Genomic DNA, 9,895 nt, shown 5'->3' with positions numbered 1-9,895 from the left:
TTGTCTTTAAATTTTAAATTATCCTTTAAAATTATTTTTGCAAAAATCTTGGGGGGAAGCGACATTGCCCACCTTTGGTTCTTGCATGATTAACTACATTTGACTCCAGTGTTTTGTTTGTGGAGACAAAGTCTTTCTAAATAGACACAGCCCAGGCTGACCTTGAACTCACAACAATTTTCTTGCTTCAGCCTCCCTCATACTATGATTGTTTTTTTAAGTGTTTAAAAAAATTAATCTCACCACTACTGTCTAGCTGAAGGCCATATATGCTGTCATTGAAGTTACTGTGGGTCGCATCAAGTCATCCGGTCTCAGTTTTACCATATGTATTGGAAGAGGTTGAGTTAAATGGCTTCTGTTTCTGTCTAACGTTTCAGGATTCTGAGACGTGTGCCCAAGTGTCATCTTGGCACATCTGGGCAGCTGAGATTAGGAGAAACCCGCCCACGTCTTCAGCCTGCTCTTGAACCAGCTCTTGCAACTTCCCCTCACACTGTCAGGCTCTGGTGGAGGTATCGGGTTGGTGAACATGCTCTTGGGTCCATGCCCTTCCTCCTCTGTGTGTAGACTCTGCCCACAGTTAAGGTCTGTTAGTGACACTTTCATAATTCCCTCTGATGAACTAGTTTAGAATATCATTCCGTTTTCTCTGTAGATCATATGGTGTAGAAGCCAAAACTGTAACGTTGTTCTGCTTCCGATATGATTAAGCGCTTCATGTAATATACTGGGGGGGGGGGGGATGAGAAGAGACACTGAATCGATACAACTCCATGTTCCTAAACCCAAGATTAACTGAAAATACCAGGATCCCCCACGCCATAAGCTCCTGAATATTTCCCTTAAACCTAGACTCCTTAAGGAAGGGCTTTATTTCTTACCATGATGGTCTGTGAAGATGGGTGGCAGCCTTTGTGGGTATGATAACCACGTGAAAAGCTGCTGTTTTCAATACCACCAGATGATCAATATAACTTCAGGTATGCTGGATGCTGCAATTGCTTTCATTTCAGTGAAGTCTGGGATCTTTTGAGCCAGTTTTTCCAAAGCCCCACCCCCTTGAACCCTTCCCAAGTCCATTTTTCTTTCCTAAATACTTCTGTCTCTGAGTCTTCCTTTACAGATGGGATGGCTTAATACATGAATTTGTGTTGTGTTCCTATAGGGTCCTGCAGTGTCTGCTCTTAGTATTTTTACTTCCTTAGCAAGAGAGGCTTGTACTATTGAGTTTAGAAATAGAAGTGGTTGGGTGTGGAGGAACATGCACTATGTAGGTGGATCTCTGTGAGTTGGAGGCCATCTTGGCTTACAAAGGGAATTCCAGGCTAGTCAGGACTACATAGCGAGACCATGCCTTAAAAAAAAACCCCAAAAAACCAAAACCAAAAACCACATGTTGTCTAGAGAGAGCTATTTTTCCTTAAAACTTAGGTCACGGCTGGGATGGTTGTGGGGAACACACGGAGAAGGAGACAGACCTTCCACATGGGGAGCCGGAGATGCCGTTCTGGGAACCATGACTGACATGCTGTTGTGAAGAAAGAAATTTTGGGGATAACTGCATGTCCAAAATGATGTCTGTAGGGGAGTTCTTAGGCCCAGGTATTGGGGCTCACACTCTGGAAGCCAGTGTCCTGATCACTTGGACAACAGCTTTATCAAAGGCAATGGGTGCAGACTTACAATTACTGGGCACCCCCAAAGGTGGTTACTATGGTGGTTAGTTTTAACTGTCAACTTGACACAGCTTGACTCACCTGAGAAGAGAGCCTCCACTGAGGATTTGTCTACCTTCTTGTGGCCTGCGGGCATGTGAATGTCTTTGCTGTTAATTGGTGTAAGAAGACTCAGTGCACTGTGGGGAGCAACATTTCCCAGGACTGGGATTCTGAAAAGTCTAAGAGAGGAGAAAGCAAGCAATTGAGGACCCATGAGTTTGTTCTCTCCATTCTTAGCTGTGGATGCGATACTTTAGGTTTCTGCCATGACTTCCCAGCAATAATGGACTGTAACCTCCAATGAAAGACAAATCAATGCTTCCTCCTCTATGTTACTTTTTGTCAGGATACTGTCATAGCAGCAGAAATGAGACCAGGGCATCCCTCTGGAAGAGCCTTGAGACCATCACAAGGTCCTGGGGAACCAACAGAGAATCCAAGGATGCTCAGAAAGCTGACATCCGTGATTTAGAGAAAAGAGAATGATTGTGGCAGTTCTTGCTTTTCTGAGCACATGGCATAAACTGGTGCCAACTACTATTCCCCTGCAATATTTAACACCAAGAATCTTGTACTGTGGCCAGTACCTGCCCTCTGACCCTGCTGTATCCTTGCACTTTCCTGCGGTCCTTTATCATGCTCTTCTCCATCCCACTCTCATCTTCTCACTCTCCTGTTTCTCCCATGGGGGCATCATGGTTGAGATGAACCAAGTTGCACAGAACTCTGCCCCCACCACCCAACTATAGTGCAGAGTTTTGTGTCTGATAGGTGTTCAGCAAATGTTTGCAGAATGCAGAAGGACGGGTGGATAATAAATACCACAGCGGCCACTTCGGTGGTGACAAAGATGAACCTGAACATGTAAATTCGGGTGGGTTTGTTCAAAATCACAGTAGCGGCCTGGTTTAATCACAGGAGACTAGCCAGGAAGCGGCCTGTGCATCTGTGAAATGAGCCATTTTCTGCCAACCCGCACACAGGAGCCGGTGTGGTTTGATCAATTAACCCCACACCCTTGTCCTCCATCTGCGCCTGGATCTGGACACAGCTTGGCAGTGGCGAATGCACGAGGTAATATCTATCCTGTGAATGTGATATGCGTGCACAGTAATTGATGCATTACTGGGATCTGGGTGAGAGAAGGAGAGGGAGAGAAGAGGAAAGGAGAGAGTTGGGGGAGGGAGATATCTGAAATCAATCACAGGGCTCCTCACTCCTGGTATACTCCCAGTGGCCGGCCCTTGCTGTCCTCTCGCTAGGCACACTTTCAGGCTACTTGCCAAGGGCTGCAGGGAGGACTTGTCTCTTCTTGATACAGCTCTTACTCCTGGCAGAGAAACGAGTTCTGATTGTGCCTGAGGCCACTCAGACACCTGTTGACTGGTAAACACAAGCTGTTTTTTAAAGGCAGTGTCTGGCAGTGTGAGCATGCTGGCCTCTGTCTGACTTATTTTTTTAAACATGTTTCAAAGTAAGTGAGACTATTGGGTACCCTAGTGTGCCCTGGAGTGCATGTTATTGGCAGTTGGTTCGGTTAAGTGTGGTCTCTGGATGCATGCTGCCTAGGGGACCCACTTGCTAACTGAACTCTTGGGTTTTGTTTCTCTGAGATTTAATTTCTTCATCCGTAAGGTGAGAATAGCAATATGTACTTGCAGACACTTATGGAGGGTTAACTGACAGTACAAGAGGTGTGTTTGGTTTTGTGCTGGATTTTGTGTTAGAGAGAGTCTTCCTTGGAGCAGGATGTATCTGGAAATGTACAATCTCCATTCACAGCTCTCTCCTTAAGGTTTTGTGAGGGATGTGACTGTATTGTTACTCTTAGACTGCTAAAACTTAGCATTCTGACTCTGAGAATATATGCAATAAATAAGTGTACTAGGAAGGAAAAGGGAAAGTGAGGTGAGTATAAGCCGTGGATGCAAAGGGGGCTGGCATGGCAAGAATGAGATCATAGTCTTCAGCCACAGCTCATAGCCAGACTTAACACAGAACTAGGGCAAGATGCAGAGCAAGGTACCAGGGGCTAGCGATATATATCGTGGGAAGAGGGAGTGATCTCTTGAGACTCTGACACACTCTGAGTGGAGGTTTGTGAGTAGTAGCCCTAGGCCAATTCAGTTTGAGAGACCATTTGGCTGGGCCAGAGGGCTCCTATGACCAGACACCCTTGTGGGTAACAAGGCAGGTAGGAGGTAGGACAGGCTCCCATCAGCCACAGGTTGATGACCCAAGTGACCACCAAGATGACTGTGAGGGCTTCTGGGAGCTAACATTGCATCTGGAGTCATATAAATATGCATGTAGATCCCCTTGTCACCTTTGAGCCCAGGGAACATCATGGAACTGCTTCAAAGCTCAGTGTCTTCATCTGTGAAAAGGGGTCCCTGAACATGATGCTGTGCAGTTCAGCTGCAGAGACCCATGGAGAAGATCTCATGCAGTACATAGTCAACATTGAAAAACACCAGTTCCCTGCCCTCCACCCCTTGGGGAATCATTGAAAAAGCAATAACACCCTTTCTTGTTCTACTCAGGAGAAACAAAGTGCTCTGAAGAGAGCTCTACTAGGCAGGAGTGAATGATTGAATTCCCTGTGGGAATTCAGTGATAATTTTTGAATATGTGGTGTGTTAAGGTTCCTGCAGCCTCTTTGACTTTAAAGAGACACCAGCACTAGCTTCTGACAGTCCCTGTAATTACTCTGAAGTGGATCAAGGTGAGGCTTGTCTTGGTGCCTGAGATCAGGGTGGGCTTCGCTGCCCCTCACCCTTTATACTCACATTTGAAGGTAGCAGCTAATTATGATTTACAGTGCTGCCTGGTGGAGGATGGCCTGCTTGCTTGGGTAGAACTGTAGAGGAAGCCCCTTTCTCTGTCAGATAGCAGTAAAGAGATTCAAAGGTGGCTTTGGACTCTGGTGAATGAGGAACCCAGCAACTTGATTATTAAAAATTATAAATAAAGTCTGGGAACATACACTAATGCCACATGCTGACAACCTGTGATTCCCATGGCACTGGCAAGATGCATCTTTCTCTAGAGTTTTGTAAAGAAGTGGTTTCCAGTGGAGGAGGAGGCTGTGTACACAGAGTCTGTGGGTTGTGGAGATGTTTTCACTCTGTGGGCAGAGGAGGGAGTCTGGGCAGGTGTGGGTGGGGTTATGTATATACAGAGGTTGGTAGTCCTTCCCAAACTAATGGACTATTTAGGTATGTATGTATTTTGGGGGGGGGGTAAAAATTCATTTCATTCTTTATTTTGAATCAGTACATAAAGTAACAGTTTTCTTTTCTTTCAATTTTTTTTTACTCTTTTTAATTCTCTGGCAATTTCATACAATATAATGTATTTAGATCACATCTCTTCTTTTCTTTCTTGAATGTCTTCCTGGAGACTTTCAAACAACATCCTCCATTCAATTTCATGTTCTTCCCTTTTTCCTCTGTCTCCTCCTCTCTCTTTTCTGTTTCCTCTTCTTCCCCCTCCTCTTCCCCTTCATCATCTTTTATAACCCACTGAGTCCAATTAGTGCTGCCCAGACTCAGAGATCTGCCTGCCTCTGCCTCCTCAGTGCTGGGGTGAAAGGCATGCACCATCATGCCTGGCTACATTTCAACCCTTTAAGTGGAAAATCCAGGACCCAAGTCTAGTCAAATGATTACAGAAACAGACCAAACCACACCACCACTCAGTGTCTCCTTTGGCTGGGTGTTTAATTCATGAGACAGCATCTGGATGGGTTTGCATATGTTGTCTAGATTATTCACTGAAGTCTTTATCTTTTCTTTTAGCTCCCTTTGATTAATTTGATGGTCTTGAGAGTGGAGTTTTATGAATATTTTCTTATTCTACATTAGTAGTATTAGTAATAGTAATAACTCAAATAACAGCAGATGCACATTGGATTTGTATATGTCAGCTCTAGCCCTAACGTCTTATCAATAGTAAGTATTTAAACTTCATATCAACCCTGTGATGGTCTTCCTCAAGTCTCCATGAGGATTCTTATTATACAGATGAGGAAAGTGAGACACAGAGAGGCTAAAGCCATTTGCCATCTTTCTGGAAGTCTCCCTGAAAGACTTGCCTGCAAAGAGCAAAGAGTCAAACAATAACTTGAAGTGTTCTTTTTTTGTTGTTGTTCAAAATCTCATGTAACAAGAAGCCTGGAGGTCCGGAGTTCAGGGTTGGTGAGGCAGATCAAAGATGCCATTGGGGATTTGGGGTTGTGTTCCCATTCTTCTCTTCTCAGTATCTTGGAGCTTGTTACCTGTGGTTGCAAGGTGGCTGCCCCACTTCTCACTTCATCTTTGCCTTTTCAGACAGAAAGAAAGAAGAGATCTGAAAGCAAAAGCATTTCCAGAAATGCTCAGTAGATTTCCACTGCATTCTGTCGGCTGGGATGACGTCATGGTTCAGCTTGAGCTGCAAGAGTGACAGAAACGAGATCCTTCCATCGGACTCTTTATAGTGGAGGGAGGTAAGAAAAAAAGGACCGGGTGTGGATATTGTTTGATCCCTGTCCGTCTACCAATTTTATCTCCAGAGTTTTTGAGTTTTCCACCACATTGATGTTCTGAAGCACCAAGGCTAGTGGTTTTGTGGAACATCTCATATATATTTTCCTCAGCGTGGCTTCAGTGTTTTTTATTGGGATATAATTTACATACTATACAATTTGCCATTCAAAATGTAGATTTTGAGGGTGGGGAACTGGCTTAGTAAAGTTTGAGTACCTGAGTTTGAGCTCCAAGTATAAAACCAGGTGCCATGGTTCATACTTGTAATCGCTGTGCTAGTGAGATGGGAGGCAGGGACAGGCACCTGGACGTTCACTGGACAGCTAACCTAGCCATTTGGTAAAGTTCCAGGGAAATGAGAGACCCTATCTCAAACAAAAAGTGGATGGCTGATGAATAACACCTGAGGCTGTCTTTGACCCCCCCCCACACACACTTTGGACACATACAGTTGAACAGGGATCTGCATGCTAATGTTCAGAAAAGCACCATTCATAATAGCCCAAAGGGAAACAACTGAAATGTCCATTGGTGGCTGAATAGATAAAAGAATATTCCAGATAACCTACAGTGGCATATTAGTCCACTTGGGCAGGGAGTGAAATTCTGATACCTGCTACAACATAGATGAAGCTTGCAGACCTTTCTTGTGCTGATTGAGATAAGCCAGCTCAAAAGGATAAATATTGTGTGACTCTTGTTATACTACGTGCTAGGACAGTCAAATTTGGAGAGACAGAAACTATAGTTGTGGCTGTGAAGAGAAGGGAGGGAGGCGTCACTGGAGTTATTTAAGGGGTACTCCAGTCTGAAAATGTGATGGGTGGTTTTATGTGTCAATGAGCCATGGCGTATCCAGCTATTTGGTCAGGCACTTGAAGATGTGTGGTGAGGGTGAGATTGACACTGGGTTCAGTAGACTGAGAAGAGCATATTGTCCTTCATAAATGGGTATCATGTAATCAGTCATAGGCCTGAATAGAATAAAAATTGACTCTTCCTCAAATAACAGGAAACTCCCCTAGCAGGGAGTTTGTGGGAAATCATCTTCCTCCTGTTTTTGGATGTTGGTTTTTATTTGGTCTTCAGTCTGCTGGCCTTTGGGTTACAACTGTATCATCTGCTCTCTTGGGCTTCTACTAGCTTGTCCACTGCAGATATTAGAACCTAGACTCCCTAATGACACGAGCTAATTCCATACACTAAATCACTGTATTATGATATGTGTGTTTACACACACACACACACACACATACACACACACTCACTCACGATTTGCCTGTTTCTTTGTAGAATTATGATTAATACAGGGGAGATCAGAACATTCTGGAGATGGAAAGTGGCGATAGTTGTACCATGTGAACCACTTAATGACACTGAACTGTATGGTTGACAATGACTCAATGGTAATTTTATGTTATGCACATTTGGCCACAATTTAAAAATCATGGTTTAGTTGCTTCAAAGTTGTGCAATCATCACTGGTAATTCCAGAAAGTGGTTATCACCCCCAAGAGCCCCATACCTGTTGGCAGTAACTCTTCACTTTCCTCTCTTCCTCAAACCCTAACAAGACACAAAAGACCAGACAGTGTGTGAATGCATCTTATGAAAAAGCAAGTGCTACTGCTGATTGTAAAGGGGACACTTGTGAAGAGATGCATTTTTTCTGAAGTAATGGGAGTTGATGGAGGAGATGGGAGTACATGGAGCAATCTTCATCCCCCTCTCCAGCTAAAATTCCCCATGTAGTCAGTAGTATTTGCCTTGGATTAAACAGGAGGGAGTCAAACGTGAGAGTGAAATCAGCGGTTGAACTATGGTAGACTTCTTCACTGTATGTAAGTCAGTGATGAATCATGACTCAGGAATGACAGAAAGAACTGAGATTGATGAACCAGATGAAGGAAGAGAAGACTCAGAGAAAACCTATCAAGGGCTGTTGCTGAGGTTAAAGGAAATATGGAACCATTAACAAACTGGAAATCCCTGGATTTCCTTCTGGCTGCCGCTTCCTAGCTGTCATGCCTTAGGCGTATCAGCTGAGTGTCTTCTTTCACCATAGTAAAATGCATGTAACTAGAAAATTGTAGGGTTAGTGAGAGAATTAAATGAGCTAGCTTTGAAATACGTTTTGTTGTTTCCTTCTATGTGACTGCAGAGGGTGGAGCTGTAACTGCTCACTTTCAAGGAATATATTGAATCTCTGTTGAAATCTAAGCCTCTGTTAGGCACAAGGATAGTCACATGAGCGAGAGCTATGCAAGAAAGTGATTAAGGAGCTCACTGAGAACCTAGTGGTTAACTCTGGAGTCTTAGGACATTCTCATGCTGGGGCCCAAATCAAGCTAGGTCTTCAGCATGATTTAGATTTCTCCACAGAAGGCAAACAGCCCTGCAGTGAAGAGGTCAACATGGCCAGAAGCAAGGCATGAGGAAGCTCACAGGGCTGGTAGAAAATGGCAAGAACTTTGGAGAGGGTATTGATGGTATGAATTTGGTGTGGCAGTGGTGAGAAATGAGGTCACCAGGACATGGCTCAGACGAGATGATAAAGATACTCAACTGTGGAACCTGGGAGTGGGGCCTTTTAGATCTTTCAAGAGATTGTAACACTTTCACTAAAGTGGAGAGCATAGAGAAAGAGGCACCAGAAGCAGGTGGGTGAACTAGGATCCACTTCACAGTTCAAGGGAAGGTAATGAGGTTGGCTTAGTGATGGGAACATATAGGAAATCGGGCAGGGGAAACTTAGAGGAGGCCCAGGGATTGATGTTCAAGATGGAAAAGTATGGAGATTGGCTTGTCTAAGAACCTACATGGGATGGTAAAACACAAAAGTGAGGTGGTGTAGGGTCAGGGCCTGATGGGAGAGTGGGGACCAGAAACTGAAACATCAAAATTAACATGTAGAAGAAGCAAGTTCGCACAAGATGCTAGAAACCCTCTGTACCTGAATTTCATCTAACAAAGCGTATATGCAAAAAGCCTGTGATGTATGAAGTTGAGAGAGGCAGGTGTTATGAAAATGTCCTAGAAAGGATCATAGACTATATGGTCCAGCACTTTTGGGGCTCTTACCTCAGTTCACTAGCCCACCCTTATTCTTGGGAGTACTTTACATTTTTCAATAAGCTGTCTCTATCCTATGTATAGCCATTTGTCCCTGGAACTATCTTTTGCCTCAGGATGCAAAAGCCTAGACCCAGGTGCCCTTTGAACTCTGATCCATGGGTTTGCACTCTTGAGCATGCTTTCCTTGGCACCCTAGGCCTTTCCTCACCCCTCATGCCTCATTTAAAAGCCACGATGTTTTCTTCATCTTCCCTCCTCCTGGTGGCTGCCAGTATTTTCAGCTTGTCTGTACTGTTTACTCCCAAACAAAATTGTTATTGAGTTTCCTTCTGAGTCTGTCTTTAAATTCTTTTATTAACGAAACTCAGAACCATACAACAGAACCTCAGTTTCCTTGGTAACAAGAGAGACCTGGATTTAGACCCTAGCATCAACATTGTGTACTTAAGGCAGCCCATAGTCTGCCCCATTGTGAGTTTCCTATCTCTAAGGCAAGAATGGAGGTGACCACTGGCTGTGTATAGAGTCCATGAGATTCCCTGGGGCACATTTATGTGTTGGGGACCTGGT

General features: G+C 44.2%; 1 long non-coding RNA gene across 1 annotated transcript; it reads right to left on the bottom strand.

Annotated features, from left to right (window-relative positions):
- Positions 1-5,434: 5,434 nt before the first annotated feature.
- On the bottom strand, positions 5,435-9,653 carry LOC131908695 (uncharacterized). Its single transcript, XR_009378650.1, has 3 exons — positions 9,534-9,653; positions 7,776-7,816; positions 5,435-6,155 (listed from the first exon to the last, which is right to left on the bottom strand). It is a non-coding gene; the product is annotated as an uncharacterized LOC131908695 (long non-coding RNA).
- Positions 9,654-9,895: the final 242 nt, after the last annotated feature.

This window comes from Peromyscus eremicus, chromosome 4 (assembly GCF_949786415.1).
Source record: "Peromyscus eremicus chromosome 4, PerEre_H2_v1, whole genome shotgun sequence".
In the NCBI taxonomy this organism is placed as follows: Eukaryota; Metazoa; Chordata; class Mammalia; order Rodentia; family Cricetidae; genus Peromyscus; species Peromyscus eremicus.
This window is presented reverse-complemented; position numbering and strand designations above follow the sequence as displayed.